Here is a 12,682-nt window from a genome sequence, read left to right as displayed (position 1 = left end):
GACTTGTAAACCTCTATTTTTAAAATTTTTCTCACCTGGCTCCATCTAGAATAAGACAAAAAACACTTCAGGAACGTGGTAGAGTTACTTTAATAAGTTTTTTTTTTTTTTTAATTATATTCAATAAAGATGAGATATAACCAAGGTTTACAGGAAACTTAAAATGAATATTTGAAAGGGTCTCCACGGAAACCATCAAGCAGCAAAAAAGTCTACCTTTTGCATTTCAGTGTTTGGGGAACATGTTTTGGGAAATGATAGAAGGGCCCAGCAAATACATCTCAGGGAGAGAATAGTGGTGCAAGAGCTACAAAGGGAACTAGGAATATTTTTAATTTGGAATTGAACAATGAGAATTGTATCGTGCCGTTTTCTGGCTTCAGAGGGTAAATTTTCAAGGTATTCAAGAAATGTAGAGAATAGCAATATCCCAGACAACAGGCACTCAGCAAAGTGAAAAATGGAGATAAAATGAAAACAGAAATAAGGCAGCAGACTTCAAGAAATCTTCCTTGAACAGCTTTTCACGTTGCCAGCATTTGCCACAGTATTCTATATAGCATTAACTAAAAACGGAGCAAAAAGCCATGCTCATCAATAAATAGTACTTTAACTACTCTAAGCAGAAGCCTGTTGACTTTTTTACCTAAAGGTACATTGGGTGTAAAAATTGCAGCTTTGAGGGGTTTCTAAACATTAAATAGAGCAGCGTTTCCCATCTTGTTTCCTGAAGTTATTAAGAGTTAATAGAGTGTTTCTCTTTAATAGTAATACAGCAGTTTTGAGCTACTGGAGTCAATTTCAGAAGAAAAGCACTTAAAAACAGGTTTGCTTGCTTTTAGCTAAGATTTAATATACTTGTTTTATGGACAGAAAAACAGTTTAGGTATTTGTGTAACTGTGAAATATGCCCTGCACTATCAATGTGCTAGGTCATCTGGCTTAGACATTCACAATACTTCTCTTTAATACCGATCCAAGTACATGTTGTTCTGGAAAGAGTTCAACAGCAGTATTTTCATCTAGAGCCAGAATGTACTGGTTTTCCGTTTCTGTCGTCTTCTGTACTTTATCTTCAGTAGGGAAACATATATTAGTTGCAGCATATTTAACTTAATTTTATTTGGTTTTACAGGTGTGCTAATGCATTTGGATAATCTTTAAAGAAAAGAGTTGTAGGAAATGTAATTATCTGCAGTATTTCTCCAGATAATTTGTAGAACAAAGCTTAGGTCAAGATACTAGATGATCAAAATGGAAGTTTTAATCTTTACTAGCAATCTAAATGGAATTTTAGATCCACAGTCTTCAGAGTTTTATATCCCAAAACAAGTGCTGTATATCATAGTTCATTCTTGCATCTGAATGATACTGCCTAGACCATCTACTGTTTGTTCATGAAGTATGAAAGCAATAATTAAAGATTAACACCAGCAAGAGCTTGACTACTAAGTTGCGTTCAAAACAAAAATCAAATGTAAATAACCCTGTTCAAGTTAGTCAGTATGATGACACATGGACTGCAAACTGGCTTCCTGAGAAGTAATGCAAGTCCCCATACTACATGATGGCATAGAGAAGGTACCAATAAGCAGTACTAAAATCCCACCTACTTTCTAGAACATACAGCTGTGACAGATTTGAATAATTTTAATTTGTGGTTCCATAATTGGTATAGGAATTTTCTTACAGATGGAAAACAAGGTATCTTAAGCAAAGTGCCTGACCTTGCATGAATTATTTGTGAACAGTAACATATCTGCTGTATAAAGCCTTTTGATTCCTAAGAACTGTAGCTTAAGATCTCAAAAAAGGTTTTTAAGGTATATTCATATAATATTTTCCCCATATTTCTGTCTCAAATCCTATATCTCACTAACAAGTGAAAAATACTTTATTTGCCAAAGCTGTGTGAAAAAGTTACCACCCATCACCTTCTACACACAAATGTTAAAGAAGGTCTACAGTACTCCTGCCATTTTGCTTGTATTGGTCACAGGAGAAGCAGTAACACCCACTTAACTGTACAGACATTTTAGGTAGCATTTCTTCCACAAGGATGGGAGTCGCAGTATCACTGTAACTTAGATTCCATAATAAGATGATCCTCCTGTTTCCTAGTGTGCTGACTGCACAGCTTCTTTTGACATCAATAGCCTGCTCATTTGACTAAGGAAAGCAGCAGTAGGAACCTCAGGAGCATTCTAGAAGAATGTTAAGTGGTGTGCGCTGCTGTAAGTGGGGCAATATCATGGGGCAGAAGTGTCCAACATCATGTTTGGTTGAGACTGAAAGCCATTAGTAATCCAGATGAAAGCAACACCACCCACTCCTGCTAAGCCCCAGGGAGCACCACTTTCCCCATTGGTACAGGATGGTTTGCATGTGTAAGTTGGGGAGGGGCAGGAGGATTTTACAGTATAGTAACCTTATTTCTGTCCCCCAGATCAGAACAATGAAGAGAATCTCAGTTTCTGAAGCAGCAGCTGAATTCCAGGCACTCCAAGTCATTGGACAAAGTAACACAGCCCTGCTTCTTTCCAAAACCCCTCATGTCATTCCCCAAAGCTATAAAGGATTAATATGTGAAGGAGCCTGATGGTACTTTCACAGAAATTGGAACACCAGCAGTTCATGCTACAGACATCCTAGAGACAGCAATATAAAGCTGAAGTAGAAAGTGTAAAATTTAACCTTACTTTTCAGCTAGCACATTTAAGTGCTACCTTATGATTGTAACTGAACAGAGTAGCTCTGCCTCTCCATCTTCTCTAGTTGATGAAGTCAGTATAGTTCATTTCCAAACAGTCCTAGAGTCAGTCTGCATGATCTCACAGTAGCAAAAGCATATTTAGTGTTAAAATAGTTTCCATTTAAAAAAAAAATCTCTGAAGTCAACATTTTCTCATGCAGCAAAGAACAGATATCAATAATTTCATGACTAGCCAAGTCACCATGAGAGGAGCTATTCAATTTTATCTAGTACAGCTCTTCATTTGTATCTGACAAGGTCAAGAGACTGCAAAATATTTGTGGAATGGGAAAAATTAGTGACCATTTTCAAGGAATATAATGCCACATGTGATACAGGAAAAAATAGAACAGTGTTTCTCTTTAGATTTCTCTAGCTGACAAAGCTAAGTAATGTTATTAGAAATCTTGAAGCCATGAATTCTTGTTTGAAAGTGGACAAGCCTAGTCTTGGGACTTGGCCACATGCAGAAGAAGCAGTCACCTGAATCACTACTTCTGTGCTCCTTCCCATCTACTCACACTTCCGCCTGAAGCCACCTTATTAGTATCTTCCTGAAGTTTGGCACAGGTGGGGAGAATTGAAAGGTACCTGAAAATTCAAGTACCTATAACATTATTTATGAAGATGTGGCTTCAGCATACATAGAATTCCAAATATTAAATCTATTTCATAACATCTTGTTTTCCCTTTATAATGGAAAACTCCACAAAACAGTCCCTGGAAAGCACAGCATCCATGTTTACTGAGAATAGAGCCAGACCTGGACACAGAATGAAGTAAACAGAAAATGAGTATTTATGCATGTGAAATACCAAATACTTTGAGTTTTTCCACACAGGAAATTAACAGGCTCTTGAATAAGACACTCATAGCTCAGTATAAATCATCCATTACTTTTGGTAAGAGACAACACAACAGTGCCAAGTAGAGATACCATAATTGGCTGCTAATGTGCTGACCCATATTTAGAAGCAGTAAAATTAAATTAAAATAATCAGCACAGGCCAGTTAGCCTGTCTGTAGCACTGTGCTGTGTACCTACACTACTCCACAAAGTATTTAGAGCTTCTCCTCTCATGGGTTGGCATGATTTTTTTCAACACTTCAAAAGCTTATTTGCTTCTCCTGGCAGTAAAAATTCTAAGTAAACTGGTTTTCAGTACGTGTTTTTAAACCATGTACCCCTAAATCATCAAGAAATACACACACACAATAGTTCCAGTTGGCAAGAACCTACAAAGATTAAATCCAACTGTCTGACTACTTTGAGGCTAGCCCAAAGTAAAAACATGTCATTAAGAGTGTTAAAAAAATGTCTCTTAAACATGGACAGACACAGGGCATCAACCTCCTCTCCGAAAGCCTGTTCCAGTTTCCCACTATTCTCACAGTAAAGAGGTTTTTCCTCACATCTAGTCCAAACAGCCTCAACACAACTTGTAGCTCTTCCCCCACATCCTGCCGCGGAAAAGATGTGGGCACTCCCCCTTCGCTTCCCCTCCTAAGATGGAGGTAGAGATCACCTTTCTCCAAGCATACAAACACACGGAACTCAGCCTCCTCTCGCAGCATTGTTGCCCTCCACTGGATGCACTCAACTATCTCAACCCCTTTTTGAAATCCTAGAGCCCAGACTGCACAGTATTCAAGATGAGGGTGTGCCAACACTAAGCACAGCACGACAATCACCTCTTCCAGCTGGCTGTGTACCCTGTGGTTAATGCACCACAGAAGTTGGTTTGCCATCTCAGCTGCCACAGCACACTGCTGGCTCACACAGCCTGTCAGCCAGGATCCCTAGATCAACCTGCACAGCACTGCATCCCAGCCTCTCATCTCTGTCCATACTTATATCTGGCATTACTCTTAACCAAGCATGCAGTCATGGACACAGAAAGTCTAAACAAGTCTTTAAAAGTCAGCCTAAGCACAGTGGAACCTGTGTCCACTAAAAACTTGTTTGCTAAACTCAAAAATATATATTCCTTTTACTGTGAAAATTGTTAACCTTTGGAACCATACAATACTTTGACTGTTTTACAGTTAAAATACTGTAATGCTGAGGGGCAGTAACTACATCCAAGAGATTCTGAACTGTAATCTTGCTCCATTTCTAAATGGAATGGAATCAAAACTGACCATAAGAACTTCTGTTGTCTACAGTACTGGTAGATAACACTCAAAATTTTAACTTCTGTAAGAAACACATGGTAAGTTCCAATATTTATAGCTTTTAACTAGCTAGATATATACTAAATATACATTTAGTATATATCTAGTATATATAGTTAGGCAGAACACTTCTGAAATCATTCATCTGTTCAGCAGTGATCTTTCTGAGATTCTACCAGAAAGTAGCAGTAACCTAAATAAAGTTTCACAAGTGCTCACAAAATGAAAAGGCCCCTGCACCTAAACAGTCAGGAAATTATTAGGATGCAAAATGACTTTTTTATTCCATTTATGGTAAAGAAAGGAGGCTTTGTGTACTTTAAATGGATCTATTCTCATTCACATTATGAATATAATTCCTCCTTTGCCTTTGAACAAAACTCATGCAGCAAGAGAACAGGATCCAAGTTTACAGGACAACTTTCCTAAGAACAACAGTCACCTAAGTTTCCAAGACAGCTTCCATTTCCTCTATTTCATTATTAACTCCTCAAAGATATCTAGAGCCCATCAGGCTCCTACAAACCATTAAAGTAGGTCCTCTCCTCCAAAAGAAGCAGTAGGAGACAACGCTAGTGATGTGCTCTGTCCATGATAAAGTTCTTTTCGTTCCTCTTATGGCATGATCAGACAGTCTAAAGCTGTCGGGAAGTTCCAGCCCATGAATGAAAACATAGCAGTTAATGTGAAAATGAAAAGTGTTCATGTCTCATGAGCTAAGAATTTGGATCAAATAGAACTCCAAAAACTCAGAAGTTGTCTGTCTATCATTAAGACCCCTATGAGCAGATTCTCGGCTAGAAATCTGCCCCTTATACTTCACTCTGCATTTTAAGTAGATACATACACTGCCTGTCTTTTCCCAAAAGATGATCTTCCCTGAAGTCAGAAAATTATGGCATAAATTCTTAATCTATGTGAGAAGTCTCAAATCACCATCCTTACTATTAAAATGACAATCAAAACAGGACTGGCATTGCAAGGCATTCAGGACCTGGTAATACAAGAGCAAGCATTAACATTTAACATTTTGCTTTAGTATTTGGAAGCCACAAATACTGAAAAATTAGGGTCTTTCAGTACAAAACCAGACAACTCAGGAAAATATTGCCATCTGGTATTAGTAAGAGAATCTACTCAGTGCACACTAAAAGCTGAAAAACCTGCAAATAGATTTCTTTTTCCATGACACAAAAATGACCAAGACAAATTACAAAATCACAGTGGAATATAGTATTTCAAAATGCAAGCCAGGCTTTGCCAGTTCAGTAATCCATTCCAGATTGAATCCTCTCACCTTCCCTCATTTCTCTAATATGTGCTTTACAAGATTTTGCAGACGGACCATGAGCAGGACATTACTTCAGATTTCCTTTTTTGGGAATAATATCATAGACAGAAGTTCTAGCTACATATTCTGAATATTTGTTTTAAGACAAAGTAAACCTAAAATAGCATGTTAGAAAAGCTCTGAGAGATGATTACAGAAGTGTTTCCAAAGCTGCCAATCTACTCGTCCTTTGGAAAAAGTCTTTTAGAATGAAATGTCATACTTAAAGATAACTTTTTATGTTGTGGTGATAAAGATGTAATTCTAAAAAGAATAAAAAATTAAGTGCAAGTCATCACTACAATTATTGAATACAAGTACTGGGTGCCGTTCAGGAAAAATCTAAAGAAATTGGTGGCCTGCATCTCTCACTAGGGACATCCTCAGCAAAGAAGGCAGCCCTTAAGTGAACAACCAGAATTATCTCAAAAACTGAGCTTTCTTGTCCTGATAGATAAAATTGCAGAGTTGGAACAAGCGTAAATTCAACAGTTGTTCAGAAAAAACATAGTAACTAATTCAACAGCAGAAGTACAGTGCTGCAGATAACTGATTGGTTAGGGAAGAAGTCTCACCTTCACAATAGTAGCAGTCAGTTCATCTGTGCAACGACTTCCAGAAAGTTTCAGATCTCTACATCATATCACCTTTGCTGTGCATTAAGCCCACTGGCAGCATCCCTGTTATGTGCACATTTCTCATTGTAAAACAACTAATTTCTCCTGCAGTTTCCAACAGTTCTCAGAACAATAATAAAAATAAGAGTACATTTTACAAGATTTGAAACAAATGAAATTAGAGTTCTAGCCTCTGTGCAATGCTTACATAGCAACTGTGTTGAATGCAGAATTAAGACAAGAAGAAATATACTTGGACTGTTCACAACTGGAAAAGTATCTCATTCCAGGAGCACAAGATTTTACAAAGTAAAGACTGACTGGAGATTCATTGGATCCTTAATGCTGTACTTCTGGGTTTGTAAGGAAGAGCTGAGGAGAATCACCCTGGCATCAGGTGTTAATTCAGTCAGAACTAGAACAGGAAAGGAAAACTGAAATGCATGGCACAACTCAGACTTTGTGTAATCTTACTGAATTTGTGCATCTAAAATATAGCAGAAAAGCAGCTCTTATTTTTATGTTTGAACAATGGAATAATCTGGCTGTCCAAGACAACAGAAATAAAATGAGATAGTACCATTCTTTGTGCTTTGTGAAAGAATGACTGCAGTTATGAAGGAAACAGATCATTCTGTCTTAAATACATGGTCAAATTCATTTATATTATATGTATTCATACGGACATATTCAAACAGAACTGCTTTGAAGATTGACAGTTACTCACATGGTTTACTATAAAAGGACAGTGGATCTAAGCTCCGTACTATTAAATTTCCAAACTATTTAATAACAAGCTGTCATTAATGAAAAAGTGAATATGTTGCCAGTGTTGTCAAGCCCATTAGAATAGAGGAACACTCAGGGAAAAAGATGAATACATCCATGGAGGTTGTCTGTAATTTCCTTCTCAGTAAGGATCTTATTCAAATTTCAGTTGTATGATAGAAAGTACATAAGTGTAATTGTAACAGAATCCAAAATTCAGAACAGACTGGACTGCTTTTCATTACTGCTCTGTGTGACTTACATGTGTCACTAAGAGCAGCATGATTTTAACATGGTGTGCTTTGCAAAGATTTTGAGAGAAGACTTGAAGAACTGTTAGCATCTGGTAATTAAAAAAAAATAGAGAAAAGCTGAAGATACCAAAAATAAGGAATTTTTATCTCACTTATTTGGTTATGACTAACTGCACTGATGGATGCTTTGGGGCATGTGGTGTACAAGTGGTGAAAGATTAAGGGCAACACATCAGAGAGAATAGGAAAAAACTTACTGAGCATCATACAGTCCATCTGCATTGGCTATACAACAGATACTATCAAGTAACCAACTGGCCGAATTTAAGTCTGCTTCAGCAGTTGGGTCATCAAAAAAGCAGTTTCAAATTAATTCACTAACGCACATTGAAGACTCCTGCGAACTGTCTTCAGATACATCATCTCACTAAAAGGCAGCCACACAAAAGTGGGAGTTCATGCTTAAGACCTCTTAAGTACCACTTTACGATGAACTGTTTTGTTTTGACACTTGAAGTTACCTAACAAAAGGAATTTTGCTGACTATGAATCTAACAACATATTTAAGGCCTCTAAGCCTCCTCATTTTCATCTCCTGCTTAAAATAGATAAATAATTATAGCATATATTGGCATCTAACATCTTATTTACTGGTCCTCTTTAGGTGAGCACTAACATCTGTTATTACACATTACTGTCATTCTTTATCAGCTGTTTTTAATTCTTAGTGACATCTATTACCTCCTTTGAGAAGCTGCTAAGCAACTCCCAAAAGTTCCCCTTCTCAGCACACAGAAGTCCTGCAGTTTAAGTGCCCATATTGTACGGTAACAGTCTGAGATCTATTACCTGATTTCTAAAAGCTCTGTAAATTATTTAAAATAAGAGCTGTCTGTGGCATCTTTGCAATAATCACTAATACTAGGGCTAGAGGCACAACAGCAGCAAAACAAGATAGGAAGGATTCTAGTGGGATCAACTGAAAGGAGGCATGACTCCAATTATAAAATATGCAATAAAGTTCCATTACATAAAGTCAGTAAATACTCACACAATTTCTTGGTGTTTTCATCTAAAATGTGCACAGAGTGATAAAACAGGAGACTGAGAAGAGAATACAAAGCAGAAAAGTACATGATCACAAAATAAAGGGTAAAAAAAAAAAGGCAAGATAAGAAAAGTGATGTAAAAAGAATTCCAAATCAAGGGGAAAAAAGATAAAACTCAATTGCAGTACAGGAATCAAGTTCTTAGTATGGTAAGAGTTCTCAGTGTAGAAAAGATTCCTTTGCCCTAAAGAAGAAGCACTGACATATTAAGGCAGAAAAAAAAACTAAGGCAAAAGGAAATAAAATACAAGATTTAGGGGAAATAACATAGGATAAGCCACAGTAAGCAAAGATCCAGGTGTGCTGCATTTAATTCTGGCTCAAGAAACCAAAATAAAACAAATGTCAGAAAATAAGTGATAATCATGCAAAAAGAAAAACAAAACAAAATATGTTTGTAAAAGGAACTAATCAGGAACTGCTTATACAATAGTGATCTTTAAGTATCACTTAATATATCCCAGGTGAGCACTGCAATTTGTTCAGATTTTCAACCAACATATTATGTTGTAAAGCTAGGCATGGACCTCGCGGTTTCTTATCCAATTCTATTTCCATCACCTCTTCAACTCTACAGAAATAAAAGGTGATTTCTTATCTATATTTTCCCCACTTTGATTTTTTCCAGTGTTTACACACCAAACATAAAACCAGAAGGAAAGGATAAGTACTTATTTGGAACATCCATCAGTGTGACACTTAGAATACTTAAAGCACAAGTTTAGCATTATGAGTATTTAGTAATTATTCCTGAATTCAGCTACATCCGTATGCAATGTCGATAAGACAAAAAGATAACCTCAATGTAGAGTGCAATGAACTTTCATTCCAAAGCGCTGTAATTACAATAAAGGCTTCCTGCTTCTCCCAGCAGATGTCGCCGCAAGGCAGGTGCAGTGCAGGCAGAGGTTGAAATAATTGTAAAAATGCAGCAATAAGCCAAACAAGTTCACTTGCCCACACAACAAGAGCACTTTTTGGATCATTTAAATTCACGATAGGAAAACGCAGCACAAGATAATTTTAGCTAAACTACTACAAAAGCTGTAAATTCTTGTACAGAAGGAAAAAAATCTGCAAAACTATTTCCTTAATGAAGTGTACATTCTATACCTTATTATTCTACTAAACACTATCCTCACTACTGTGAATTTTCTCTATTTCTCCTTTCAAGTTTTTAACAAGGCCATAAAAAAAGCAAAAATGCTAGGGACAAAATGATAAATCTGATCTCATATGCTCATTTCCAATTCTTATAAAGCTATGACTGTTACAATGTACAGAACACCAGCTAAGTTACTCTCATGAAAAGGAAATGAGACACAGGAGCTCAAGGCTCATTAAGCTCTCTTGGTGAGGCACCCACGTAGACCTGAGCATAATGCCGCATCGTGTGTATTCTTGGCTCAACAGAAGCAAACAGCAGCTCTGAGCTGATAGATAACTACAGTGTTCTGCCAGATTTTTTTTTCCTCATAGATGACTTCCCTTCAACAGACTCCTTAGGCCTTAAAACATTTTCCTATTCCATGTCTGTTGCACAAAGGATGTTATACATGCGACCTGTCACAGCATTTCATTTTCAGTCCCCAGACTGATGCCACACATTACAGGGGGCAGAGGCAGGGGAAGCACAGAAAAGTTTCCCCTGGAGCCAGTTGGCAAGAGAAGTGATGGGAGTTCCCAAACAGCCACCTCCCTCCAGCATTTTCTCCAGTGCAGCAGGAGATAGTGACAATGACAGCTTTCACCATGCCTTTCCCCATTGCTAAAGCACCCTCTCAGGCTCTCTACTGCATGTTCTTGTTTATTACTGTTAACAAAAATTGGAGAATACTTCATTAAAGTGACAGGTCTGCACATTGTCTGCTTGCTAAACATCATCCATGTATATTATTGAGTAATACTTACTGGAAATTTAAACGACTTGAAATATTATTCCAGCAGATCACTAAGGTTAAAAGAAAAAAAATAGATAACTATGAGAAGCAAGGTTTCCTTGCAAGGATAGTGAGAACGAATCTGACATTTTTCATTTTACTTCAGCAGCTGAAGGGAGTCAGGACATGGGTGAAGGGTACTGTGCCTGCTAAAGCTTCAGAACACTCCCAGTGTGGGGACATTTCTCCAGAAGTCAACTGTAGATGGCTTTTATTTTTTTAAATACTGCCTCCTGATTTCCATTTTAAGTTAGTTTTTCTGAAAGATGACTTCATAAAGGTCTGTTTTAAATTAGTCTCAGATAATGCAATGCACCACAAAGGCAAAAGTTATGTAAATGACTCTGAAGTGTTTAATTTTATGTAGCAGAGATATTTTTCAGTCAAATATTGAGAGACACAGGAGAATCCGAAGCTGGAAGACTCTGTACCTACTCTGTTCCAAACCTGAGCTGTAGTAAGAACAGCCATCCTGTGGGTAGGTGTTCTCACACTGTTTGTACCAGTTAGCTAATTATTCCCATCCTGTGGGTAGGTGTTCTCACAGTGTTTGTACCAGTTAGCTAATTATTCCCCCTCTCCCTGTTCAATGGCTTCCTTCCATTAACCACATAATTAATGGGGCAGATCCTCAGCTCCTTTTGAAAAGCAAGTACATGAAAGCACTTCCATCACTCCACGTCCCTGTTAACAACTCTCTCAAAAAGTGTTTCTTCTTTGGAAGGCAGTATCATTTTGAACAAGAAAAATTAAACCAGCAAATAGAGGACAATACATTTAGCAGAATAGAAAAGTAAAATCTTGACTACTAGTTATGTTCACAAACATCAAGTGTTCTAGCTAGACATTCAAACCTCAAAGTCTAGAGCAAACTCCTTACCAGAGCAAGTACTTAAAACAGTGCAATCAGTCTGAAAAAGTACTTTGATCAGCAGGCAAAGTTTGAGAACTAAACACAGCCACTTGCACAGGGACTTCACAAGCCTCATGCCAACGTGACTGGTTACGTACTATTCTATGCAGTGTAGGCATTGCTCCTGGATTGGCTGTCAGGGTTCTGTCCAGCTCTCACTGAAGTCAGCGAGATTTCTCACACAAGTTCTGTAAGAGAATTTATCACCAACTGAGCTGCTGTTCCTACTGTCCAAAAAAACAAAAGTTGTAACTAAGCAATGAAGCAAACAGAATGCCAAAGATTTTGATCTTGTATCTCAACCTCCTGCTGGGTTTGGTAAAGGTAAAAGTTGGATATAAATCTTGAAAGAACTGTGGCAGTCTGGTCCTTTGTTTTCTTAAGGGAAAATATGAATAACAATCTCTAACAGCTTTGAAAGACTAAAAAAAAGTGAAAAATCAAGTGGATAAAACAATTTGCATGACTGAGAGAAAAGTGTTTCTACAGAGATCTTCCCATTCAGAAAAGTGGGAAAAACTGAAACTTCATTTTTTACTATTGTTTCAATAGCCAGATCTACTTAAATCATCCAGACTAAAAGAATTAATCTTCAAGTTCGTTTAGCCATCACTTCCAGTACTTTGGATCTATGGAAGAGCATTACCACCTACCTCAGAAGTATGAATTCCTGAGTCACGATTTATGCAGGTTAATACACTTTAAGGATACTTTCTAGACATTTTCACTCAAAATGACTTCTCAGTAAGCATACTGAACCACACACCTTGCTCCACTGGATTACAAATCTGGACTCTAAATTGTAATTCAGTTGAAAGCTAAAT

Source organism: Tetrao urogallus (genome assembly GCF_951394365.1).
Source record: "Tetrao urogallus genome assembly, chromosome: 11".
NCBI classification, from domain to species: Eukaryota; Metazoa; Chordata; class Aves; order Galliformes; family Phasianidae; genus Tetrao; species Tetrao urogallus.
The sequence above is the reverse complement of the archived record's forward strand: the minus strand, read 5'-3'. Positions refer to the sequence as shown.